The sequence below is a fragment of the Siphateles boraxobius genome, unplaced genomic scaffold (assembly GCF_051911475.1).
Source record: "Siphateles boraxobius isolate OS27281-9 unplaced genomic scaffold, OSU_SipBor_1 6, whole genome shotgun sequence".
Lineage (NCBI taxonomy): Eukaryota > Metazoa > Chordata > Actinopteri > Cypriniformes > Leuciscidae > Siphateles > Siphateles boraxobius.
Genome location: NW_027509186.1, coordinates 1,922,149 through 1,950,000, shown reverse-complemented (window position 1 = coordinate 1,950,000; position 27,852 = coordinate 1,922,149). Strand labels below are relative to the sequence as shown.

The following is a 27,852-nucleotide window of genomic DNA, read 5'->3' as shown; positions in this document are numbered from 1 at the left end:
GTAAGAAACAGTTTTGTCTGCAAGCTAAAGATGACAAGGCCCCTTTGTATTTAAGGACACGTCAGGTAGACTGGTAGCTCGCCGTGATCGTATAGTGGTTAGTACTCTGCGTTGTGGCCGCAGCAACCCCGGTTCGAATCCGGGTCACGGCAAGATTTTCTGGGTGCCATTGAAATTGAGCTCCATGTCGCCACCTGTCCTTCAGACTACTCTTTTTGTGCACGGCGCGTGCCCTTGATGTGCTCTGGATGTTCGAGTGAATTGAAACTGGGACCTTCTTTGAAAGCACGAGCTCTCAGGTTCGAACCCTTAGAGAAAAGACTGAAAACGAAATGCTCCTATTTATGTGGGAAGAATCTTGCTTCAGAGAGAATATGGTGCGTGTATATTTTCTAATCGCTAGGTGTCAGTAAATTCGCTGGCTGTTACCTAGAGTGCCGCGGGCTTGCTATTTGCTACGAACAACTGCGCCTTTGACACAAGTTTACAATAACGATAAGAGCGCGGCAAGTCAACAGCATTGAAGCGTGTGAAGAGGCTTTCCAGACAAGTAGCAGTGAGTTTTTGTTCTTTTTCCTAGCATTATTTTCCTTTAATTACTATTATCATCAGTCTAATAGGCTGCATTCCCACTAATTAGCAAATATATTTTGACATAGCAGACGTTTTGACGGCCATTCTGAATCTTCGAAGAAGGAAACGCAATGCATTGGAGGACACTCTTTTTTCTGCGCCAATACGATTCATTTTGCTGTGCGTTCCGACACAGCACGCACGCTTCTCGAGCAAGAGCCCGCATAGCTCTGTCGGTAGAGCATCAGACTTTTAATCTGAGGGTCCAGGGTTCAAGTCCCTGTTCGGGCGAACGAGCGTCTTTTTGTGGAGCGGTACGTTTTGTTGTTGAGTTCTTGCTGATCTACACTGGCCTCGGGCAGCGACGCTGCAAGGCACCAATCGACAAACGACGTGCCCGTTTCAGCCAGCTTGTAGTCGTGGCCGAGTGGTTAAGGCGATGGACTAGAAATCCATTTGGATCTCCCCGCGCAGGTTCGAATCCTACCGACTACGTTGACAGCATGCGCCTGCTTTAGTTTGTAACCTTCTCACCTCTCCTCACCCCGTTCTTCAGACTTCTCTTTTTGCGCACGGCGCGTACCCTTGATGTGCTCTGGATGTTCGAGTGAATTGAAACTGGGACCTTCTTTGAAAGCACAAGCTCTCAGGTTCGAACCCTTAGAGAAAAGATTGAAAACGAAACGCTCCTATTTATTTCGGAAGAATCTTGCTTCAGAGAGAATATGGTGCGTGTATATTTTCTAATCGCTAGGTGTCAGTACACTCGCTGGCTGTTACCTAGAGTGCCGCGGGCTTGCTATTTGCTACAAACAGGGGCGCAACTACCCAGTGTTAGAGGGGTATGCAGCAACAATTTTGGCGCCCCCCCAATACACACACACATATCATATATATATATATATATATATATATATATATATATATATTAACAATGTTAACAAATAATAAAAAGTTACAGAATAAACAGTTACAAACATACACATATACACATACATACACACACACATATATATATATATATATATATATATATATATATAATCATATTGTGTGTAGCTGTCATTTGTATCAAAATGATCATCCATCAAATCTTCCTTATCCCAGAAAATGTTCTTTTTTTCTTTGCAAATCCCTGTACTTGTGACAATGACAACAATGATGACATAAATTATGTCAGTGAACAAAAAAAAAAAAACAGAAACAGATTTTTTCCAAGTGGTCAACAAAAGCCTCGTTGCTGTTTGCCACTTGATCATACATATTATATAGCACAGATCTTTAAGGAGAGAGAGAGATGTGACCCTAAATATAGCTTCCATGTCACCCAGCAGATGTAACTATAGCTTGTATGTCTGATAGCACAGCTAACATGAACATACACGAATGGTAAAACAAAATCTATTTGTTTCCATGATAAACCAGCCTTATTGCATAAGTCATGTTTTCCAGCTTCTAGTCATTTATTGTGCATGCTACCTTATATTTTCCAGTTGTTATTTTACTTTAATAAAATTGAGATATGTCATGCATGGGATTGGTACCATAAGGTTTAACCAAAATCTAAATGTAGATATCAGCAATATTATTTTGCATTAAGTTAGCAAACACTTGCTGTTAACATTAATATTTGCAAGCCTCCAAGCTTGGTAGCAAATCTACGCATGATTCCATGGTAAACCAGAGATATTGCATTAGTTGTTTTCCAGATTCTTGTCATTTATTGTACATGCTACCTTATATTTTTTAGTTTTCAGCTCATCAACCTCGGTTTTGCATATTCTAAACTAGCTAGCTCTGGCTGCTACATTCCCAGAGTTAGCAAACGTTAGTCTGTTAACATGAATATTTGCAAGCCTCCTCCAAGCACAAACATCACATACCTGTTGCATTTCACCATCCACTTATTTAGCTGCTGTCGCATCCCTTGACATGCCATCTCCTTTAACCTCCTTCTTTTTCTATTTTTAGCCCCCGACCGCTTTTTTGCTTCATTCATCTTTTTCGAGTTTCAACGATAACGCACTCCTGTGCTGCTCCTCAGCGCTCACGCGCGCGCCCCCGCCCGCTCGCGATACCCTTCTATGTCAAAATAAATTCAATGATGGAATATTATGAGGGCACCGACGCCTACTCTAGCCTGTTAGTCCTCTAAAATTTATATAACTTTTTTTATATTTAACTTGTATAAATTTTATATAAATGTATATAACTTATAAAAAAAAAAAAAAATGTAACCATCGCTTTGGCGCCCTCATGATGCGGCGCCCCTATGCGCCGCATATAGCGCATACCCACTTTTTGCGCCACTGGCTACAAATAACTGCGCCTTTGACACAAGTTTACAATAACGATAGGAGCGCGGCAAGTCAACAGCATTGAAGCTTGTGAAGAGGCTTTCCAGACAAGTAGCAGTGAGTATTTGTTCTTTTTCCTAGCATTATTTTCCTTTAATTACTATTATCATCAGTCTACTAGGCTGCATTCCCACTAATTAGCAAATATATTTTGACATAGCAGACGTTTTGACGGCCATTCTGAATCTTCGAAGAAGGAAACGCAAAGCATTGGAGGACACTCTTTTTTCTGCGCCAATACGATTAATTTTGCTGTGCGTTCCCACGCAGCACGCACGCTTCTCGAGCAAGAGCCCGGATAGCTCAGTCGGTAGAGCATCAGACTTTTAATCTGAGGGTCCAGAGTTCAAGTCCCTGTTCGGGTGAACGAGCCTCTTTTTGTGGAGCGGTACGTTTTGTTGTTGAGTTCTTGCTGATCTACACTGGCCTCGGGCAGCGACGCTGCAAGGCACCAATCCACAAACGACGTGCACCTTTCTGCCAGCTTGTAGTCGTGGCCGAGTGGTTAAGGCGATGGACTAGAAATCCATTGGGGTCTCCCCGCGTAGGTTCGAATCCTGCCGACTACGTTGACAGCATGAGCCTGCTTTAGTGTGTAACCTTCTGGAGGCCTAGCTTAAACTTTATAAAAGGAAAAAAAGAATCCTTTTCTTTCAGTGACTTCTTCTCCAGAGTCACTGTTACAGGATTTCCCTTGAAAGGAGTTATGTTGGTAAGAAACAGTTTTGTCTGCAAGCTAAAGATGACAAGGCCCCTTTGTATTTAAGGACACGTCAGGTAGACTGGTAGCTCGCCGTGATCGTATAGTGGTTAGTACTCTGCGTTGTGGCCGCAGCAACCCCGGTTCGAATCCGGGTCACGGCAAGATTTTCTGGGTGCCATTGAAATTGAGCTCCATGTCGCCACCTGTCCTTCAGACTACTCTTTTTGTGCACGGCGCGTGCCCTTGATGTGCTCTGGATGTTCGAGTGAATTGAAACTGGGACCTTCTTTGAAAGCACGAGCTCTCAGGTTCGAACCCTTAGAGAAAAGACTGAAAACGAAATGCTCCTATTTATGTGGGAAGAATCTTGCTTCAGAGAGAATATGGTGCGTGTATATTTTCTAATCGCTAGGTGTCAGTAAATTCGCTGGCTGTTACCTAGAGTGCCGCGGGCTTGCTATTTGCTACGAACAACTGCGCCTTTGACACAAGTTTACAATAACGATAAGAGCGCGGCAAGTCAACAGCATTGAAGCGTGTGAAGAGGCTTTCCAGACAAGTAGCAGTGAGTTTTTGTTCTTTTTCCTAGCATTATTTTCCTTTAATTACTATTATCATCAGTCTAATAGGCTGCATTCCCACTAATTTGCAAATATATTTTGACATAGCAGACGTTTTGACGGCCATTCTGAATCTTCGAAGAAGGAAACGCAATGCATTGGAGGACACTCTTTTTTCTGCGCCAATACGATTCATTTTGCTGTGCGTTCCGACGCAGCATGCACACTTCTCGAGCAAGAGCCCGGATAGCTCAGTCGGTAGAGCATCAGACTTTTAATCTGAGGGTCTAGAGTTCAAGTCCCTGTTCGGGCGAACGAGCGTCTTTTTGTGGAGCTGTACATTTTGTTGTTGAGTTCTTGATGATCTACACTGGCCTCGGGCAGCGACGCTGCAAGGCACCAATGCGCAAACGACGTGGCCCTTTCAGCCAGCTTGTAGTCGTGGCCGAGTGGTTAAGGCGATGGACTAGAAATCCATTTGGGTCTCCCGGCGCAGCTTCGAATCCTGCCGACTACGTTGACAGCATGAGCCTGTTTTAGTTTGTAACCTTCTGGAGGCCTAGCTTAAACTTTATAAAAGGAAAAAAAGTCACTGTTACAGGATTACCCTTGAAAAGAGTTATGTTGGTAAGAAACAGTTTTGTCTGCAAGCTAAAGATGACAAGGCCCCTTTGTATTCAGGGACACGTCGGGTAGACTTGTAGCTTGCCGTGATCGTATAGTGGTTAGTACTCTGCGTCGTGGCCGCAGCAACCCCAGTTCGAATCCGGGTCACGGCAAGATTTTCTGTGTGCCATTGAAATTAAGCTCCATCTCACCCCGTCCTTCAGACTACTCTTTTTGTGCACGGCGCGTGCCCTTGATGTGCTCTGGATGTTCGAGTGAATTGAAACTGGGACCTTCTTTGAAAGTACAAGCTCTCAGGTTCGAACCCTTAGAGAAAAGACTGAAAACGAAATGCTCCTATTTATTTCGGAAGAATCTTGCTTCAGAGAGAATATGGTGCGTGTATATTTTCTAATCGCTAGGTGTCAGTACACTCGCTGGCTGTTACCTAGAGTGCCGCGGGCTTGCTATTTGCTACAAACAACTGCGCCTTTGACACAAGTTTACAATAACGATAAGAGCGCGGCAAGTCAACAGCATTGAAGCGTGTGAAGAGGCTTTCCAGACAAGTAGCAGTGAGTTTTTGTTCTTTTTCCTAGCATTATTTTCCTTTAATTACTATTATCATCAGTCTAATAGGCTGCATTCCCACTAATTTGCAAATATATTTTGACATAGCAGACGTTTTGACGGCCATTCTGAATCTTCGAAGAAGGAAACGCAATGCATTGGAGGACACTCTTTTTTCTGCGCCAATACGATTCATTTTGCTGTGCGTTCCCACGCAGCATGCACGCTTCTTGAGCAAGAGCCCGGGTAGCTCAGTCCGTAGAGCATCAGACTTTTAATCTGAGGGTCCAGGGTTCAAGTCCCTGTTCGGGCGAACGAGCGTCTTTTTGTGGAGCGGTACGTTTTGTTGTTGAGTTCTTGCTGATCTACACTGGCCTCCGGCAGCGACGCTGTAAGGCACCAATCCACAAACGACATGCCCCTTTCAGCCAGCTTTTAGTCGTGGCCGAGTGGTTAAGGCGATATACTAGAAATCCATTGGGGTCTCCCCGTGCAGGTTCGAATCCTACCGACTACGTTGACAGCATGCGCCTGCTTTAGTTTGTAACCTTCTGGAGGCCTAGCTTAAACTTTATAAAAGGAAAAACAGAATCCTTTTCTTTCAGTGACTTCTTCTCCAGAGTCACTGTTACAGGATTACCCCTGAGTTATGTTGGTAAGAAACAGTTTTGTCTGCAAGCTAAAGTTGACAAGGCCCCTTTGTATTCAGGGACACGTCGGGTAGACCGAAAGCTCGCCGTGATCGTATAGTGGTTGGTACTCTGCCTTGTGGCCGCAGCAACCCTGGTTCGAATCCGGATCACGGCAAGATTTTCTGTGTGCCATTGAAATTGAGCTCCATGTCACCACCTCTCCTCACCCCTTCCTTCAGACTTGTCTTTTTGTGCACGGCGCGTGCCCTTGATGTGCTCTGGATGTTCGAGTGAATTGAAACTGGGACCTTCTTTGAAAGCACAAGCTCTCAGGTTCGAACCCTTAGAGAAAAGACTGAAAACGAAACGCTCCTATTTATTTCGGAAGAATCTTGCTTCAGAGAGAATATGGTGCGTGTATATGGTTGGAGATATTGCCTTTGTGTTCAAACCCTGTTCCTCAACGGCATCTGCTGAAGAAAGGGAGTGGACACACTCGTCGATGGCCCCAGAGTACAAGCATTAAAAAAAAGAGTTGGCAGGAAAACTGATAGTGCGCTATAGACATTGGAGATGCACCAGTTCTTGACACAAGAGAACAAGAATGAAAACAAAGAGTGGCAGGAGGGGATGAATCAAGTCCAGTGAAGCAGGCTTTGATCACAGCTGCAAAAATATGGAGCGCTTCACGTATTTGCATGTCATTCTTTCGCTCTGTGCCCAGCAATGTTCTCTGGATGCCGGCCAATCAGCAGCTCGGATTGTCGAGCGTTTGTCGAGCGTTTTCGGTTTTGGGCCAATCAGCAGCTTGTACCCCTACTTCACGTGTCGGCTGTTCCTCTGGACGCCCCTGCGTCTGTGGGGCGTCCGGCCGACATGCTGTAATAGGGCCCTCACCAAGTGTGGGCTCTACAGGACCATCCGGAGGGTCCTGGACATCGACGGCTGGTACTTGATGGCCACCGAGTACCTGGAGTGCCGTCGGTGTAAGAGGAAGGTAGCTGCCTGGTCGCAGGAGGTCGTGGGTCAGCTGGGAGAGGGGCATCGCGCCCTCTTCCCGGCAATCCTCACCTACAAGTAAGTAGCTGTCTGAACACTGTCACAGTATGTCTGTTTGTGGCGCCCTCTTCCCGGCAATCCTCACCTACAAGTAAGTAGCTGTCTGAACACTGTCACAGTGTGTCTGTGTGTGGCGCCCTCTTGCCGGCAATCCTCACCTACAAGTAAGTACCTGTCTGAACACTGTCACAGTGTGTCTGTGTGTGGCTCTTCTGTAACACATGATGTGCTCCTCTCTGTAGGCTTGCCTGCGACCGGCGGGTAATCATCCAGCTGCGTGAGCGTCCTCGGGGGAACAGCGCCACACAGCTGTACAAAAAACTCTGTGAGGCACACACAAAGGCCTGGATGCGGCGGTCCATACACTACCTCAGCGTCATGGAGCCCTTCACGTCGCGAGGTGTCGTGCGTATGTGCACCCCACCACCAAAACCGCCACCCGTGCCCCAGTACGCATGGCTGTTAATGTTGTACTGCCACGACATCCTCTCCCGCCTGGAGGACGTGAAGGCCCGGGTCACCTCCGTCTTTGGAACGGTTTTGAAGATGGATTCGACCAAGAAGGTAAATGTGGTGCTATGTATGTATAAATATATATGTATATAAATGTGGTGCGGAGTATCACGCTCTAGCTATGTGCGTGCAGCCTTACTGAGATGCTTTATTCTTTCAAACAGGTGACCCGGAAGCTCGCCGGTGCTGCTGCCCAGACCGCAGGGTGGGCAACGAACGTCGGCAACGACCAAGGACAGGTGCTCATGTCCGTGCTCACGGACGCCGAGGGTGCCGGCCTGTTGCCCATGGCTGCGGGGTTAATGCGGCAGTATCGGGACGCTGGGGTGGAGCCGCCTCAGCTCCTCTACGTCGACCGGGACTGTTGTTCGTCCCACGGGGGATCCAAGACAGCTGACATGTTCGGGAAGTGGGACAAGCTGGTGGTCCGGCTGGACATCTGGCACCTGATGCGGCGGTTCGCGTCAGGTGCGTTGTGGCAAAAACAATAATTAAACAAACAGCATCACAGTAAGAGACATCATGGTTCCATAACTTGATATAACATGCATTTTTCCATAACAGGTGTCACCACCGAGAGCCACCAGCTGTATAAACCCTTCCTGCAGCAGCTGTCTTCGTGCATCTTCTTGTGGGACCCAGGGGACGCAGCCCGGTTGCTCAAGGCGAAGAAGAGGATGCTTGAGGCGCAGGGGATGACCTTCTCGTCCGACGCCGGAGTGTGGAGGCACGTCAGCCGCAAGAATATTGCTCTCCATTGCCGTCGCTGCACGCGTGGAGCGGCGGAGACGGAGCGGCTGATCGGTGACCTCCTGGAAACCTTCGGCGGTGCCAACGGACGAGACACCATGGGGATTTCCCTGCTGGACCAAGACCGCATCCAGAAGATCTGGACGGAGCAGCGGCGCCACCTCCATTGCATCCAGGACCCGCCGGGCGTGGAGCTGTACACTGAGACCGGCAGGATGACCAAGGGGGGGATCAGTCTGCCGGTGTACCGTTGTGCACGAGGCTCCACGTCCCTGGAGTCGTTCCACCTGCATCTCAACCGCTTCATTCCAGGTATGTTTCACATGCTTCACTGTCATGTCAATCTTTCACTGTCATCGACTCGCTGTCATTCACATTGTGTGCACTGAATAAACTGCTAAACAGATCTGTGTTCCTCCTCAGGAGAAAGTGCCAATGCCTGGCACTTCCAGGCATTTCTCCTGGAGGGGTTGACGCGGTGGAACGCCGACAGGGCGGCGTCCGTGGCACAGGAGGGACGGCCGCTGATCCGCTCCTACAATGGCCCCCTGCAGCACTCCCTTGACCAGCTCAGCCAAAGGGTGCTTGGCACGAATGTGGTCAAGGATTACACCAAGCCCAGGGAGTACACGGGTAAGAACACTCAAGCCACCGCGCTTACACCTGTCCACACTGAATGATATTTGTACCAGACTGACTGATGCGATTTGTGTTGTTGTACTTCAGGGGAACTCATCGGCATCGAGTACCTGTACTCCCAGACGGGCAGAGTGCTGCAGGACGTCAGCTTGGACCTTGACATTCCGGACGCGGGGGGGGGACGTTCCCCAACTTGTCGAGGATGACGAGCTCGCCGACGGCCCGCAGGAGGTGGAGGACCTCACCCTGCCTGGCGAGTTCCCAGCTCCTCAGACGGACCCGCGGTCAGGGCGACCGGCTGACGCACCCGCGCCCGAGCCATCCAGTCCGACCGGTGCCCACGAGCCCGCACCCCACTCCCCCGGCCGGTCCTCGCAAGAGCCTCAGCAGGCTGCTGAGGTAAGCACGCCACCTCTTTGTGGTCTGCGACTGCAGTGCATCTCGCATCACCAAAAACTGCGCTCGCTCTGTTCCATCCAACTGACTTATTGTTTTCCATCTCTTCTTGTGTGTCTGCAGGACTACAGAGGACCGGATGACCAGCCGGGGTACCTGGCCGTGGTCCAGTTGGCCACGGCCTTGGTGGGGTTGCGTCACGACCCGGCCTTGTCCGAGGGGAGGGTAGACGAGCTTATCAGGCTCTACGAGGCCCTGTCACCGTACGACAGGGCCCGAGTAGTTTACCCTCCCCGCTACAGGGACAGGCCAGCTCAGGGGCGCTTCATGGCAGCCAAGCCAAGCCCCACCAGTATACCTGGTGTGGAAAGCTTGAGACGGTAAAGCTACGCTTCCATCATACATTTCCCTGGTGTACAAACAAGCTACTTTATGTAATGTTGCCCATTATCATGCTCATATCTGTCATTGTTTTTGTCCATTGTCCACAGCTGCCTGGTCAGAGAGACCTCTGGACCTGCCAGCAGTCCCAGCGCAAGCCGGCTGGTAGAGGCAGTATGCACCCAGCTCTGCCGCTTGATCCCCTCGGGCAGCCGTGCGCGCGGTGCCCGGAGGTCGCGGTGGGACAGCATACTGCTTCGGTACCAGCACATCCGGGACCTTGTGCTGGGCCACCAGAGGCTGATGGCTCGGGCGCCCATACAGCTCTTTGAGCTGAACGCCAGGACCCTCTCGCTATTGTATGTTTGATGCTTTTGATGTTATGGTAATGACATGCTTGAATGGCATGCTCTCAAAATTGAACATGTAACTAAAACACTACGTTGAAATCCGTTTTCAGGTTCACCAGGATGCAGCGGGAGAAGGAGAGGACTGTGCTAGCTTCAGGCGTTGCAGCAGAGGGACGACCACCAGCGGCAGCGGCAGCGGGTTCGGCGCCGTGCCCAGCAACAGCGGTGGATCGTTCTCCGGCAGCAGCAACAGGCCAGGCGAGGACGGCAGCGCCAAGGGCGGCGGGACCTCTGGCAGCAGCACCGGCTGTGGCAGCACCGGTGCCTGTTCTGCCAGCGCCAGTGCGCCCACTGGCCCCTTTACCGCATGCCCCCTCAGCTGTTGTCCTGGCCATACCAACGGCTGCTACAGCTGCAACAGGACCTTTTCCGGCAACACAGCCTCTCTTTCTGGACCTCTCACTGCCCCAGCAGAGTGTGAGGGTGCTCCCCATCCCAACGTTCCCTCTGACAACGCCAGCCCCACACGTCCTCTCGCTGCCGCTGGCCGCCGCACATCACGCCGGCCCTCGGCTGCCTGCACCACCTCCTGCTCCCCCTCCTCAGCCTCGCTCTGCATACAAAACTGAATGGCTGAGGAGGAAGAGGGCTGAGCAGAGGGCAGCGGCAGGAGCAGTCGTCGCTGCCCGGGCCGGCGTGCCACAAGAACAAAAGTGCAGGAGATGCGGCCAGCCAAAGCGGAGGGAGACCGGACACACCCGCTACAGCAATGTACATTTTTGCTCTGCCGCCGCGGCGGGTAAGAGTGTGGAGGACTGACTGAGGGAGATGAAGGACCAGGGTCGAGCCCCGGACTGATTTCGCATTCTCGCTGGGGCAGGTGTATATAGTTGTTTCAGTGTTTATTTGTTTTTTAAAGACATTGACTTTACCCTCCACAAGGACCGGGACCTTGGCGCGGTGTGGAGGCTTCCTACAAACACCGGTCCACACCTGCCACAACTTTTCTACAGCAAAAAAAACATTGTGTATCCCATTCACACCTGTACAACATTGCCACTCCTTTGTACTATTCTGATTCTTTGCACTGACAAGTTATACGGGCCTATACTGTGTGTGTATGCTGCCTATCATATGGCTTAAGAAAAAGAAAAGAAAACATTGTCTGTCCCATTTACACCTGTATAACACATTCACACCTGTATAACACATTGTCATGCATTTGTGCTGTTGTGATTTTATGCGTTGACAAGTTACATAGGCCTTTTGGACATGTGGGTATGTTCAATAATGTGGTCACTGTCTTTGGAGTTACGTCCAGTTGCCACTGGCTCTGTTGCCGCCGCGTTGGTACTTCACACTGTATGCTGCTGCTTTATGTATCCATGCATGTGTGTAATGAGCCCTTATACTATGCGTCTGTCTGCTGTGATTTATGTGGTTTAAAATAAGAGGAATGAAGCCTTGTGCCACTGTTCTGCATCACTACCACTGTTCTGCATCTCGCCCCAGAATATTTATGCCATGTGTCTGCTCTGATGCTCTATTTTTATTATTATTATTACTATCATCATCATCATCATCATCATCAAAATCATCATCATCATGTTTTATTGTATTGTAGTTTGAAATAAATAATCTATTTCACACTGTAGTCTACTGCTGCTGTGTTTGGTGTTTTCTGCATCTATACATCATCATCATCATCATCATCATCATCATCATCAACAACAACAACATCAACAACAACAAATATTTAATTGATATTTTTTTTACTGAAGAAAAAGGTGAAACGAATAATACACGGCATGTAACTTTTATTTATACATCGAAATAAAATTATTGACATAATATAAATGTAATATAATGTTTAACATAACAAATTGTAATATATATGCAGAAAAAGGTAAAACAATATAAATACAATATATCTATGCAGAAAAGGGTGAAACAATATAAAAAGGGGAAACAATATGAATACAATATATTATTTAACATACATTTTAATAAGGTGACACAATATAAATACAATATAATGTTTAACACAACAGATTTGAATAAAAGGTGAAACAAATAATACACAGCATGTTACTTTTATGTATACACATGAAATAGGCATAATATGAATATAATAGTGTGTAATGTAATGTTTAATATTTGTGCTTCGGTCGGGATTCGATCCTGCGTTTTGATGGTGTCTCGTTTGTACCGCGTTTGTGCGACTGGGCATGCGCGAAGGCACTAATGCGCATGCGCGACAACAGAGAAGAACGATGGCTGAGCTTTTCCCAGGGGCCATGTTAATCTGCTCTGTATCGATCCAATTTTAGTATATATGCTGCCTTAGCAAGCACAAGTTTGGTGCCCAGCTCAAGGCATATCTACACCTCGGGTTCCAGCGAGCTATCACCAAGGTGGTAGGGCCCAGCGAGCCATCTCGCCTCTGCATACCTTTGCTTGACACAATGATTGATGCAAAAGCTCAATCAGTTTAGGAATAGGACACCTTAGAGCTTTAGGGTTCATAAATGGCCAATTCCACCATGATGTATGAGAGCATCTACTGAAAGAATGGGTTGGGCAGACTTATGGATGGTACCAAAATACAAGCTCTGAATGGGCTGTGTCCTCCAGGTTTTCGAGAAAAAACCGAGTTGGCAGAAAAACGGAAAGTGCTTAGCGGATGGTGACAGAATCAACACAAAGTGAGCATTTAATGTTGTGTTTAGACTATTGTCTTTATATCTGGCATTTATAACCACCTATCTTGTGGAACTGCGTTATTTGGACCAGTAACATTAAAATGATCACTTATTTTAAGGTGGATAAAAACATGTGTACAAAATGTTTTGAGCAAATGTATCACATAGTCACACACAGACGTCAAGATTTTGCATATGATTCACAACAACGGTGACAACCAAAACAAAAAAGCTTGGGAATCAAGGATGTTTTGTACTTTGAAAGCTACCCATCATGCATTGCAGCATGAAGCTTTTTTTTATTGTCACCATTGTTGTGAATCATACGCAAAATCTTGATCTCTGTGTTTGACTGTATGATGCATTTTCTCATAACATTGTGTAAACATGCTTTTCTTTTATCCACCTTCAAATAAGTGATCAATCTAATGGTACTGGACCAATTAATGCAGTTCCACAAGATTGGTGGTTATAAATGCCTGATATAAAGACAAAAGTCTAAACACAACATTAAATGCTCACTTTGTGATGATTTTATCATCATCAACGAGGAGCTGATGACAGTTGATCTTACTTTTTCTTGGCTTTCTCTGCCACAACAATGGTGTTATACAAACACACAGTTACAACAGCCACGGTAAAGTTAAAGTAAGAAGAACTGGGACCAAGAGCCCAACTAAAGCAAACACTCATCACCACAATGGTTACTTAAAATAAAACATGATGTTGAAAATATGTCCACAATGGCCACATTTGAACTAGTTTTTAAACTGGTACGAAGGTTCGATGGACGTCTATATCGCACGTGCAGAACACGTCAAAAAAAGACGTCATAAAAACGTTCATTCTGGCTCCTCAGTGGACGTCTTTTCAACGTCCGACTTTTGTGACAAAGACGTTGAAAAGACGTCTTTTGGACATCATGTTGTTTAGTGGGTACTCCGTTGCCAACCAACACTAGCAGAGCTAGCTTCTCTCTACCCCATGCCTTGTCAACAAAATTATTCTAGTCGTGATTTCTAGTGTTTAATCCTAGGTACGAGAGACAGATGTGTTGAAAACGTCAATGAGTACATGAAGCGTCTGACATCAAATGTTTTATTTAGCTACAAGTCCAACGCATACTAGAATCCTTGATGTTCAGCTCAGGGGAAAAGATGTAACGTTAGTTCACTGCACAGGATGGGAATGGAATCCTATTCCTCCTTCCCAAATGCCCCCTCGCCCAAATAGTGAACTGCCGGTACGCTGTTAACCTTAACAGTCTGAGAAGAGGATATAAGTTAGCCTAGCCTAGCCCAGTTGCCAATTCGTAAAATACACTGTTACATACGAGCTACTTATGGGGCGCTCCAGCGTCTCAGCTCGGACATCCCTTAGAGATAGCATAGCCTCCTCCAACATGTCTCTCTCACCGCACAGCATCCGAAATGAACGGTGCATGGTGATGCATTTTCGCCGATCAATAAATGTTCCAGGTTGACCTCTCTGCAACAGTTCGACTCCGGTGCAGTGTCCATGCTCCGGCAGCGCCCGCGCCCACACACTTCCCCCAAACGATCCTGTACTGTATGTGGAGCCTGAAACTGGTTCAGATTTTTAGTTACTCTTGCTTTCATATTATAGTTTGAATTCATTTTCTACAATATTTATTTCATAATTTAATTAAAAATTAAAAGGTTTTTAATTAAAAATTAATAACAACCTGATAAAAAAAATTGGACCAGGCACAGGGTCCGAGTGTTTGCAAAAACAGGTATTTCATTTTACTTTAAAGGATCATTCAAACAAAATGTTAGTGCAACTCTGTTAAGGAATGCTAAATTATACTCACTGTATTTTTACTTCAGGTGACTATGAAACTGCAAAGAAGTGGTCCAAAAGAGCAGCTGTGCAGTCTTCTGTGGAGAGCTCTGATGACGTTCCCAAGAGAAAAAAACGACCAGTGTGTCTCAGCAGCTCTGATGAAGGTATGAATATTTACAAGTAAACAATTAAAGTCATTCTAAAATCATTTTTATTCATTTTTTTAAAAGATACTTCTTCAGTACCTCACCCCAAAAAGAAGAGCCGGGTGAACTGTACATCAACTGGTAGGCCTTTCTTAGTTTTAATTATTTTACTTTACCACTTGTGCACAATTTCATATTAAAAAGTGTTTGGGGGTTTTCAGAATACCAAAATTTCATTAGTTGATTGATACCAATACCAGTACATTTCATCGTTTTTCGTTTGTTCCTATTTTTTAGTAATTACCTTCTAATTTACAGTGGAACCTCAGCTGCCATTTCCCCGAGCATTTAAACCCAACAAACAAACCACACTAACACCAGCAAGACCTGAAGATTATACCATTCTTGATGCATCATTAAGACCAGTGCCTCCTAGAGACATCCAGAAGAATGGTAAATGCAAAACATAATTTGAAACTTAGTTTTTACCTTTATTTGAATGAATCAATCTTGATTCTCCCAGATCAACTCCTGAGTTACTCACTCAGAGAATCATCAGCATTGAGAGTGAGATGAAGGCGATGAGGAGCTCAACAGCAGCCCTGTATGAACTGTGCTCGTGCCCTGGGTGATGGGACTAGTCAGCGAGTGGAGGAGATGAGCCTTGATGTGTGTGGCACTATGGAGGAACTCCTCTCTCTCTCGAAGAAAAAATGAAGAGGAGACATTTCGGAATAGTGTGGTATGTTAATAGTGAACTATCCGTGAAATGCCAAAAAAGTGTTAGAATTAAGTTAAATAACAAAAGTTATTACCATTTTGAAAATGTATTCCATCTTGTAGACACACCATTTAAGTCTTGTTGGAGGTCCAAACCCTGGGGAAAACACCCGGCGGGTGATGCGGGCACTGGCCTCCTACAGTGTGTGGAAGGAGTTTAGTCTGAAGGGGAAGAAAGGGAAGAGCAAGTCCTATATGTTAGTGACACAAAAAACCTGTATTACCAGTACTTTTTTAACCATTGCTGCATAGTTAAGGAATTTAATATTACAGAGGCAGTGATGATGTCCAATCCTAGAATCCAGCAAGCAACAGTGGAGGACATTGTGGCAGACACACTTAAGCTCCAGCAAGCTGTCAGAATGTAAGCTCCTTTGGTGCAGTTTTCTATAAAATTGTTATTATATTCTAATTACATAATTAAAAAAAAAAGGGAGATTACATGTTTGTCAGGAACCAATCAGACACCACATCCTTCACAACACAATGATCACTCTCACCAGAATTCTAATCACCTGCACCTGTTCACAATCAATAGCCTCTGAATAAAAACACTCACCACAGCTTCATTCACCGTCAAGCCTCCAACAGGAACAGACCATTTCCCGCTTGCCCCAAAGTCTATCTCCTCGTCATCGCCGACCAAGTAACGTATACTCACCTGTGTATTACTGACCTCTGCATTCCTGTTCCACTGTCTTCAGACATCCTACCCGAGTCCTGGTTTCCTGCATTTCCTGTCTGTATCCCTGTTCCCTAGAATCCTGTATTTTCCTGAGTCCCTGTGTTCACGCCGAGTTGTCTCATCCACGACGACACCTGAAAGAGAAAAGACAAGTATGAATGATCTGTGACCGCTTGACATCCAATTAACCTGAAGAGGACCTGCTCACCTGTTATCTGCCCCGCACGTAGAGACCCTCACCGCATCTGCACCTGAACTCTGAGAATACTCACCTATGCACTTGTGTCACGTTCAATAAAGCTGTGTTTGGATTCACTTACCTCTGTCTCCTTGCCTGTATCCTGACAATGTTCAGTTCACTTAGTACTTTTCTTTTACTAAAAGTAGAAACAATGTGAAGTTGACCGTTTAGTCACTGGTTTGATTTACTTAAAGTTGCACAAACAAAGAACATCTGACTGTACATGTGAGTGGAGCATTTCACAGTCTGTCGTTTAGGTCAGTTAGGCTTGGGGTAGGTTTGAATTTTAATTATTCCAATTCCGCTCATCCGAATCTAATTAACGGTAATTTAGGTAAAACAAAAGTTTGGATCTCGTGCTATAAGCTAACATGATTAGCGCATCTCACCTCGTCATAATTTACATATAGTTGACATCTGACAATCCTAACAACAAATAAAATATCAAAATGAAAAATATAATTCATGGTTACTCACATAGAGCGCAGCTGGAGTTTTTTCTTATATCGTTCAACAACTGCTGAACAACCGTCCTTCTTCATTTGGTGTAATGGCGGGTTGCGAACCAACATCAATAGGTGCATGTCGCCACCTACTGTCATGAAGTGTGAAGAGAACCGGTTCTCACGTAATCCCTATATCCGATTTTGTAATCCACTAATCCTAATAAACTCACTATTGCATTTATTTGTTTCCTGCATTTTAACCATTTAGTATATACAATTACTGGATTTATAGTATATTTATAGTTATCTTACATGATTAATACAATGAAACCATCATATTTTAAATAAATTATATTGACCAGCTACTTTTCATTTTGCAGCAGCAAGACCAGAGAAAATGTGTGCAGCAGCAAGATGAAGATGATGAAACACTCCTACTTTTGGAAAACAAATAAGACTTTTTGATTTTTTTGTTGTTGAAATTTTCGTATTTTTTTCCTTAAAGTAAGATCAAATTAATTAAAATGAATGTATATGCCAAATTTTCACTTCTCAATAACTTGTTAACTTTTAATATATATATATGTTAAAAATTATATGTTAATTATTTATTATCTTGAGGTGGAGAATGTCATTAACTAACTGCTGATTATTAAATGATATAAATGTTTTCTAGGTGATTGATTCTTGAGGCACACATGTGTGTGACACATTGATGCATGCGGTGCATACACACAATAGTACAGGTAACACTGAATAAATGCTGATTAAATGTTTGCAGTGTTTTTTGTTGTTGTTTTTACGTGGTATTTTGGTCGTTGTTACGACTAAAACGGTCCTTTGATGTTACCTCCTCAGAACATACCAGTTAGGTCATTGAGACGTAGGGCCTACTCATCACGTTCTTGCTGACGTACCACAATAACGTTGCCACGACGAATACAGGAATCACAAAGTTACGTGCTGGAACGTTATTTGGCACGTCGTTACGACGAATATGGGCCGGTCCTGTTACGTCTTCACAACGTAACTGTGTTAGCTGGGATATATGATAGCTAGCTAGTAAGTTAGGGTAGTTAGGTAATAAATGTTTTATATCCTTAAGTTTGTGATTAGTTTATTTATTTAATCAACCAATCAATAAATCAATCTACATTCTGAATCTTGCAGGGCTTATAATTTCTGTGGGATGTTATCAATCCTACAGGACAGTATGTGGACAAACCTACAGGACTCAGCAACAGGCGCGTCTTAGACATGGGCATTCGGGGCTTCAGTCCCGGATGTTTTTTTTATAGCCCCGGATCTCAAAAAATGTAATTTATTGATAATTATTATTATTATTTAATAAATTTGTATTTATTTAAAAAATGAACAGGTCTTTTAATCTATCCTTCGGAATCATGTATTAAAGACGATTAAAATGTGTTCAAGCAGATCAAAGTTACTGTGGTTACAATAATATGCTTGCATTTAGAGTGCACACCAGAGGAGAGAGAGAGAGAGAGAGCCTGAAAGAGCCATTGGTTAAAGGGTAGAGTTATAGAAATTCTACTTGATTTAAAAAAAAAACTGCGCTGGTATCCGATCGGTATCGGTCGATACTCAAAATTGTTGGTATCGGATCGGATCGGTTCAGAAAAAATGGTATCGGGACATCCCTAATAATTTCTGGTAGGCTATATCTAAGTTACCCAGGAGCTTTGTTCACATAGGCTTAGCTTGATGAATCGAGTCATTGAACACAGCAGGAGAGAACGCAACGTTAGCCAGCTAGCTAAAGCTCCAGTGAAAAATTATTAGCTAACGCTACGGAGGCCATAATATTTTTGACTCATGGCTGAAGTTAAGTTTCTCCAGCTCTCCCCAGGTTGGCAAAAATGCATCTCAAAATGCATCAGATTGATGGTTTCAAATATGGAATATTTAAATTTTTCTTACAGGGGGAGCGTGCCCCCGAACCCCCCTAGAGGGGTAATATCCTTCTCACCTTTTTCACCCCTGGCCCGCTTTCATGCCTGCTATAGTTCCTTTTCCAGACTTATACAAGCAGACTGTTGGAGTGATGTGTGTGTGTGTGTGTGTGTGTGTGTGTGTGTGTGTGTGTGTGTGTGTGTGTGTGTGTGTGTGTGTGTGTGTGTGTGTGTGTATAAATAGATGTAGATAAATATAGATAGATAAATATCTAAATACACAGTATATATACATAGTTTTATATTCATTTTTTAAAATATTATTTCATATTCATGTATTATTTATTTGTGTTTCTGTGAATAGCTGTTACAGTTCTACAAATAAAGCATTCTATCTTTTTACCTATCATTTAAAATGCTACAAAAAATGCACCTGAATGCAGGAAATGAAGTGTTTAATGCCCAACGTTCCCTGGGGGAGGTCCCCCAGACCCTCCATTGATGATATTATTGCTTATTATTATGTGCCTCTGAGTAGAAGTAGTAGTTACCAAAAGCGGGGGTGGGTGGTGCGGACTGGGCTAAGCCCCCAATGTATCAAGACCCTAGCAACGCCCCTGCTCAGCAATATCCTGTTCTGTAGGATTTTCATTCTGTCTTGCAGGATTCCTGCATTAACCCCGCACAGTGAGTGCAGGGTTTGAAAGGGTTTTATTCTAACTATCCCATAGTAACTATCCCATAATGACCTCGGCATGAATGCTATTGAGTCTCGCGCGGTCGTACTTTTTGGTCGCGCTCGAGCGCCGTAAGCGAAAATCCAAAGTACATTGTGAATGTTTTTCTCTTCAGTCGCTGAAACTCTGACTGAAGTCCTGCAGAAGTGAACGAGAGTAAACGCGTTTACTCCAGACGCGCGCGAAGCAGGTAGGAGTTTCACTGTGAGAGACTTAATGTTACAGTCATTCTACCGATGTAAACTAACAAAGCAGTTGCAAACGGATATGAAATTTGCATGAAGGAAATAGCGCGCTGTATTCAGTTTTATCTTTTTGCAGTAGTGAGAGTGAATTAACTAACGTAATGACAGTAATGAGGGGAGTTCACCCAAATATTAACCCATGTGTGTGTCCGTCTGTCTGTCGCTGTGTGTGTGTGTGTGTTTGTTTGTCTGTCTCTCGCTCTCTCTCTCTCTCTCTCTCTCTCTCTCTCTCACTCTTGAGCTGCTGAGAAAAGGAAGTTATGCAGCCATGTTTGTCTGTAAATCTTGATATTTCAATAAAAATAAAAAAACTCCGTCAGATCCTTTGACTCTGACTTCCTGTAATGAGAGCTGTCAATCAAGGTACAAAGATGTCCCTGTGGTTGTGATTACGATTAAAGTGACCAATCATAAGAGGGTCAGTGCCCTCCTTGGTTCCGCCCCCAAATTGTCAAAAGTCATGTAGACTCGAGGGAGCAGAAATCAGCTGAGCGAGCAGAAATCCACTGCGCGAGCAAAACAGCACTCCGCGAGCAGAAGCCCGCTGCGCGCGAGCAGGATTCCACTGTACAAGCAGAGTTAACCTATGAGAGTATGCCAGGCGCTCGCTCGCAGCTACCTCTACACCTCTCGGTTGTTGAATTTGTGCGCGAGTACTTTTATCATGCCACCTGAAGGTTCATTTTTGCGCGTGTGAAATAACATAATGTGCTCGTGAGCATGTCTTACACGCTCATAACTTTTGACTAAAAAATAACGCCATAGTGGCTTCTCACTCCGGATCCAGCGATGCGGTGATGCTTCGCTGAAGAGATGAAAACCAGTTGTACCAGCCTAATCGAGCTATGTTTATAGGGCGTGACCACGCCCTTTCTGGCGGGACGTGATGAAATGGGCGTGAAATGCCCCCATTGGATATGTGTCACGCAGAGCCACTCTCGATAGGCTGCTGCTGTTGGCGCAGGGCAGCCAATAGGCGCGCAAGCCGTCTTAACCTATGTCTGCATGCTGCTGCACAGCGTTTTACATTAATTCAAAATTAAGGATAATTTTTGGCTTCAATATCTCGTGGAAAAGAGGTTTTCCCCATAGCGTAAGATATTACGCAGTACTCGTTCCCTCTCTAGAGAGAACCGAGGTTACGTTAGTAACCGAGTACGTTATAAAAACAGTTTAGTTATGTAAAAATAAACCTTTGTAGATCCTATAATTAGGCACATTGCTGACACCTTTCTTTTTGACATTTTAATGGAGTCAAAGCTGTTATTTAAGGGGTTCCAGAGCCCCACGAACACCTGTATTTTGCACACTGATTCTAACCCAATTTGACAATGATCCTGCTTTATGTTTGTAGTTATAGCTATTACTTCAAAGTGAATTGACTAACTGATTGATTGAGTGATTGAATTACATTTCCCCCAGGGTTAGGGTTAAGAGAATAGTTATGAAGAGAAGCAGAGATATTCAGAGCTTCTTCAAAAAAGAAAAGAGTCAGAGGCAGCCACAGCTTCTACAGCAGCAGTGAAACGGCTCAGTATAGGTACAGCAGTATTGATGAAGAGCAGTCAGCTCCTCCTGCACAGGTTGGTAGGCTAAGGCCCCATCCACACTACTGCGTTTTAGTTTAGAAACGGAGAATTAAAACGAAGACGATCTCCGTCCACACCAGCGTTTGAGCTGCGTATTAGAACTGATCTCCTTCCACATTAAAACGACTGAAAACGCGGATCACGTGACCATTCACCTACACTGGGCATGCGCGTGCCGGTGTAAACAGGAAACGGATTGATTATTCCTCAGATTTCTCTGAGGTTGTTAAGTGCCGATCTGGACATTCAAGAGTTTTCGCACCATTCCTCAGGAACCACAACTTCATTGATAAAATTATCCCACCATGTGCTGGTTCGTCCCGGCTTAACCCATGACCGACGCTCCATGTATGGTCGATACCGCCGCTGCACACGGGAACTGTCACAGGTCGCTGGAATAATAGCTTGCCTCCGGTGCATGTAGGCAGTTATAGCATTGTGAAATGCAGAATTTACTTGCTCTAACGTAACTGGTAGTCCAGGCTGTTGTTGTGCGTTTTATTCCGTTGTATGACATCCAATCAGAGAGCCGAGCGTGAGCCTCTGCGTCATCGTTTCTAAAGTCCTCCGTTTTGACCCGTCTTCACTAAAACGCCCTCCGGAGATTCAAAACGCAAAACGGGGTCGGCAGCGTTTCTAAACTTCTCTGTTGTAGGTCTTCATTTTTGCCGTTTTAGTGTGGACGGGAGGTGCAAACGTAGCAAAAGGTCTCCGTTTCTAAACTAAAACGTAGTAGTGTGGATGGGGCCTAAGTCATGCTTGGATAGTTTGAATTTACCATGTAGCCTCACATTCAAGTTGTTTGTCACTCCAGTTATACAATTACAACTGTCTGAAACATCGCTACACTAGAACAATAGTTAAAACAGTTGTAAAAGACAGAAGAACAATAATAAAATGTGCATAATACATAAATACACACACACACACACACACACACACACACACACACACACACACACACACACACACACACGCACACACACACACACACACAAACACACGTGTGAAGAGACAAGGACTTTAATCCACAACAAGGAAATAGCTCTTAGAAAATGTGTACCCTATCCTGAACATAATTACTGATTAAAAATAGACGTTAAAATAACCAGAGATACTTGAGGACTATGATAGGTGGAAATGGAATAAAAAAATGACTTTTTAATTTGGTTGGTTGTTTCTTTACCCTATAATTATCGCTCTTCCGATGTTGTGAGCTGCAGGCTCCCGTCGGATGCAGCGCGACCCCTTCCGGTCGAGCGAAGTAATAACCAAACACATAAAGCCTTGTTTATACCCGACGCGTCCGCTAGAGCGCGAAGGTGCGCGCGGCAAAAATGACGTTATTGCGGTGTGGGCGGTCGTGTGCGTTTGGGTGCGCAAGACCCCATTTCGCCTGGCGGTGTGCACGGCACTTTTTGTAAAATCTTGCTCGGCGCCGCATCCGAAGATGAACGACTTTGAGCCGAATCTGGCCGAACTGGTACGTCTGTACCAGCATGTTTATGATCCTTCTATACACAGAGACATTTGCATTTTGTGAATAGGAATACATTTGCATTAAGCACCCAGTTTGCACTTGTCTAAAGTAACTGCTTACATTTACAAAATAAGCCTACAATAGCAGAAGTAAGCCCTGCTGATGAAATTAAGGTTTAAACACTCTTCAATAAGGCTTCAGTTGTTTAACTAGTTTACATGCAGTGAAAGTACAATAAACCTACTGCATTTATTACTCTTTTCATATGAATTTCAGCAATTAATAACCGGCAAGCTACTTCTTCACTGCTGATTCCTGGTGGTTTAGAGGAGAATTACTCCAAGTCGCCCCCTGTCGTTTCACAGAATAGCACAACGGCGAGCGCGTCAAGTATAAACGCCTCGTCTGTTTGGAGAGGTGCGCACGCAGTCAGCCGAGACTCGCGCTCGTGCGGACGCGTCGAGTATAAACAAGGCTTTACCGATCTTGCACACCCGTCGCGTCATTTTTGCCGCGCGCATCTTCGCGCTTGTGCGGACGCGTCGAGTATAAACAAGGCTTTACTCCGTGTCAGCGCGCGCTCTGATCGGTAAAGTGGCACAGACTTCTCTCGAATCATCTCCTGCAGCAGTCTCCGGCCAAGCATCACTTAACTCCGCCTCCGTTTCCCTCGTAAGCTGATATTAGTATTTATACATTCTGAATTACAAACATTACATTACAAACAAAACATGTTTGTAAAAATAATTTAAATAACACGGTTTTGGCGGTTATAGAGCTCTAATGACGGTGTTTAACTATAACCGTCGGTCTCACGGTTATATAATAACTGTCACACCCCTATATGTAAGTGTGAACTCGTGAAATGATGTTTTATTAACAGAGTTCGGGAGAAGCACTTTCAGATAATTAACCTAGTAATTGTCATGGGAGTCATCCAGGCAACTCAATTAACATAAGGAGGTATACATACAGTAGATTTTACCGCTGTTATATGACAGTTTTCCAGCGTCCATCCACCACCCCATCTCCTCACTTAGTTGTCCTATCCCAAACCTGGGATTACTCTGGGTTCGGGCCAAAATCTGTTATCCAAATACAATGTATTATTACAGTATCAACTGAGGGTGCTCTTGCTTGTGTTTGAGGGTGCTTAGCACACGTGTGTGTGTGTGTGTTTCCGCAGGTGTCCAGTGAGATGAGCAGGTATTATGTGGCGGTGGATGTGGGCACTGCCAGTGTTTCGAGCGGCTCTGGTCACTCCAGACGGTCAGGTCAAGCACACAGCAGAGGAGCCCGTTGTCATCTGGGAGCCGCGTGCGGAGCATTATGAGCAGTCGTCAGCTGATATCTGGAGCAAGTGCTGCCGGGCCGTGAAGGTGGGTCGACCATCTGTCCGGCAGGCACATAAACTGTGCATCATCATTGTCTAGGACTCTGTTGGAGTTGTGTTGGTCAAACGGCTGTTTGCGTTTATTTTCAGGGAGTGACTCAGGACATTGACGTGACGTGTGTTCGAGGGCTCGGGTTTGATGCCACCTGTTCACTGGTGGCTCTGGATCGGCACTTCCAGCCCGTGGCTGTCAATCACACAGGTGAGGCGTGTTCATCACTCGTGCGGAGAGCGTGAGCCAGCGCTCTGACCCAGTGTTACTTGCAGGCGTCCGAGAGAGGAACGTGGTGATGTGGATGGACCACCGGGCCGCAGAACAAGCCGCTCGGATCACACACACCAAACACAGAGTGCTTCAGGGGGTCGGCGGGGTGATGTCGCCCGAAATGCAGCCGCCCAAACTACTGTGGCTCAAAGAGGTGAGGAGCGCTGGGATCCTGAGGAAGAGCGAGAGAACTATAAACACTTGTGTTTCAGACGCTTGTTTCTTCTTTTGCGGTTAGAATCTGCAGGAAACCTGTTGGAAAGACGCGGCACATTTCTTTGACCTTCCAGACTTTCTATCCTGGAAAGCTACAGGGTCCTTATGCAGGTGAGATGCAGGATCCGCACAACTGTTTCATAGACGACATTCATTCTGTGATAAAAACAACTTTAGGGTTGTAGATCTACAAAACTGCTGATGCAGCTCAATATATGTAATTGACTACAGTAATGTATATGAAATTACTTCTTTAAATCAGATCCATCACTTCAACCACTTTAGCCAAGTCAAATCTTTAAAGCAGATTTTTACAAAAGATTTTAACATGTTCCTTGAGGTTCACTTAGCTTTTTTGCACAAAGAACACAAACAAATATACAGTTATGTCACAAATATTTTATATATTTCAAATATGAGGGAAGAAGAAAACACTAAAACTTGTTTAAAGGGATAGTTCACCCAAAAATGTAAATTCTGTCAGGATTTACTCTCCCTCGTTCCAACCCCGTAAGACATTCGTTCATTTTCAGAACACGAATTAAGATATTTTTGATGAAATCTGAGAGCTGGATCACTCCTCCATAGGCTTCTAAGGGATTGAAACTTGTTCCTCGAAAAGTTATTAAAGACATCGTTAAAATAGTCCAAGTGAATACAGTGGCTCAATCTTAAGTTTATCAAACGATGAGAATACTTTTAGTGCGCAAAAACAAACAAAAATAACGACTTTATTTCAACTATTAATTTCCTTCTCTGTGGGCCTCGAGTCAGTTAACTAGTGTAACAGCGTATGCTTCTGTTGTTGTATGTCACACGCATCACCCACATGACCAGCGTCGGCCAATAGTGAGCCTATGTGTGACGTAGATCTAAGCAATCACACTACGTTGACTGACTAGAGGCCCACAGCGATATAAATATATAGATATGCCTGTTCTGGTAAATTCTTACTGAAGTCCTTAAGTGAGTTTGCTGCCTTTGCTGTGAGGGAGATGCTCACAGAAGCTGCTGCACACCAAGACCTGCAGGTAGAAAAAAATAAGAAAAGCCTTAAATATAAATATGGTAAGCCTTACTAGTAATGTGATAAATATTTTTAAGGTTCTCGACATTTTTTAAATAAATACTGTAATAATAATAATAGTAGTTCAAAGTATGAATAGTTTTTAGTCAAATGACATAAAAAGACCAGGCCCCTCGACACTCTTAAAACTTTTCTCCCTCAAACAGCAAGCTAACGTTACTTATGCAGGCTACACACAGCAATATAAACAACATCTCTTCACGTCGTTCTTGTAAAATAATAACAATAATAAGTAAACAAACCTCAAAATCACTTTGCTGAGAATGATACACCAGCAGCCGAGGTGTTGAAGATATCCTCTGGTAGTGCGCGCGATATTAAAAAATGCGCGTGCGGCGTGTCATTCGGGTGAGTTCGTCAGGTGAAAGGTCATCATGTGGGTCATTTTATTTACGGCTAAATTATTCATTAATTTTACTAATAGTTAGATTGGGCAGGCATCCACAAAAGGGCCTTTAATTACAAAAAAAGGATAGGAAATTTTGCCTTGACAAAAGGGCTCTTTGGGCACCAAGGGGCAAAGGGCCAGGTGCTCAAGCAGTGATCCACACAGCATGTCTTGCTCTCCTGATGCAGGTCTCTCTGTACTCTTGTCTGTAAGTGTACGTATTCTCCGTCTGAAGGCTGGGACGACACCTTCTGGAGCGCCATCGGCTTGGAGGACCTGATGGAAAACAGCTACTGTAAAATCGGTGGGAGAGAGTAAAGCTCAGGTGTCTGTCTGTGTTCAGCCGGTCGTGTTGACTGATAGTGTGTGTGTGTGTGTGTGTGTGTGTGTGTGTGTGTGTGTGCAGGTGAGCAGACTTGTATTCCTGGGACTCCTGTAGGACGATGACTGACCGCAGAGGCGGCTGCAGATCTGGGCCTGAGACCGGGAACGGCTGTGGCCGCTTCACTCATAGACGCACACGCAGGAGGGTTAGGTATGATACGCCACACCAGCTGAGTGCTAATGCAGCGCTCGCTCATCCACGGCTCTTTGAAATGAAGAGAAAACTGTGTCATGGCCTCGTTTACACTGCAGGTCTTGATGCCCAATTCTGATTTGTTGCCTATATCCAATTTATTTGACTGTCCGTTTACACGTCTTTTTCAATTGTGCCCCATTTCCGATTTGACATACTATCTGAAACATCGCGCATGCTTAAAGTTGGTTCTTGCACAGATGGACGAATGCGAAATATGCTTGATGCTAGCTCTGCGATATATGCGAAGTTCGCCAAACATCAGCATGATTGTGAGGCGGAGGACGACGAAAAGGGCCATCATCGCAGCAGCGCATGTGCTTCAGTTATTGTGTGCGAGAGATCTCGGGACTGCTGGGAACATACAACACGATCTCATGAAAGTGCGTAACTAATTTTATTTCTCGCGCCATTTATACGCCAAAAATAGTTTTGCGTGCATAATACGCACTGTAAACCCCTTGGGTAGGATTAGGGGTGTGGAGTGCGTGCGTATTACACACCATAAAGAACATATTATTGAAATTACCATTGTTTGGAAGCGCTATATAAATGCCTCATTCATTTATATCATATGCACTCAAAAACTATTTTTGGTGTAAATGGCACGAGAAATAAAATTAGTGGTATAGATATGCACTTTCATGAGATTGTGGCGGGCTTTAACGAGAAGCAGTGGGTCCGAAATGTTAGGATGAGCTAGCCAACTTTTGATATGTTGTGTCATCGTGTGTCCACATTCCTCTCCTATGACGACACCATCCGTCCCTTCGCAGATGCGTGTCGGGGTTGTCTCTCGTCATTAAACCGCGGAGACGTAATGCCTCAGAAAATCCTGCCTTTTACATGACAGTCGCATTGGCACATATATCATTTATATCTGATTTATTTCCACATATGAACGAGGCCTGAAACAGATTCTCGAAATATCCGAATGCATGCGTTTTTTCCCTGTTTACACAGTCATATAACACATCCGATCTGTGTCACATATGAGCAAAAAATCTGAATTTGGTCTCATTTCACTGACAGTGTAACCAAGGCCATAATGAATGCATTTACACTGC

At 44.8% G+C, this 27,852-nt stretch overlaps 5 non-coding genes and 1 pseudogene across 5 annotated transcripts; all 6 read left to right on the top strand.

Annotated features, from left to right (window-relative positions):
• Window positions 1-80: 80 nt before the first annotated feature.
• trnah-gug (transfer RNA histidin (anticodon GUG)) lies at window positions 81-152 on the top strand. Its single transcript has one exon. It is a non-coding gene; the product is annotated as a tRNA-His (tRNA).
• Window positions 153-986: 834 nt separating this feature from the next.
• trnas-aga (transfer RNA serine (anticodon AGA)) lies at window positions 987-1,068 on the top strand. Its single transcript has one exon. It is a non-coding gene; the product is annotated as a tRNA-Ser (tRNA).
• Window positions 1,069-3,417: 2,349 nt separating this feature from the next.
• trnas-aga (transfer RNA serine (anticodon AGA)) lies at window positions 3,418-3,499 on the top strand. Its single transcript has one exon. It is a non-coding gene; the product is annotated as a tRNA-Ser (tRNA).
• A 223-nt stretch (window positions 3,500-3,722) lies between these two features.
• Window positions 3,723-3,794, top strand: trnah-gug (transfer RNA histidin (anticodon GUG)). The gene has a single exon. It is a non-coding gene; the product is annotated as a tRNA-His (tRNA).
• An 834-nt stretch (window positions 3,795-4,628) lies between these two features.
• trnas-aga (transfer RNA serine (anticodon AGA)) lies at window positions 4,629-4,710 on the top strand. Its single transcript has one exon. It is a non-coding gene; the product is annotated as a tRNA-Ser (tRNA).
• A 14,879-nt stretch (window positions 4,711-19,589) lies between these two features.
• LOC143715748 (FGGY carbohydrate kinase domain-containing protein-like) overlaps window positions 19,590-27,852 on the top strand; it is a 53,637-nt pseudogene continuing 45,374 nt past the window's right edge.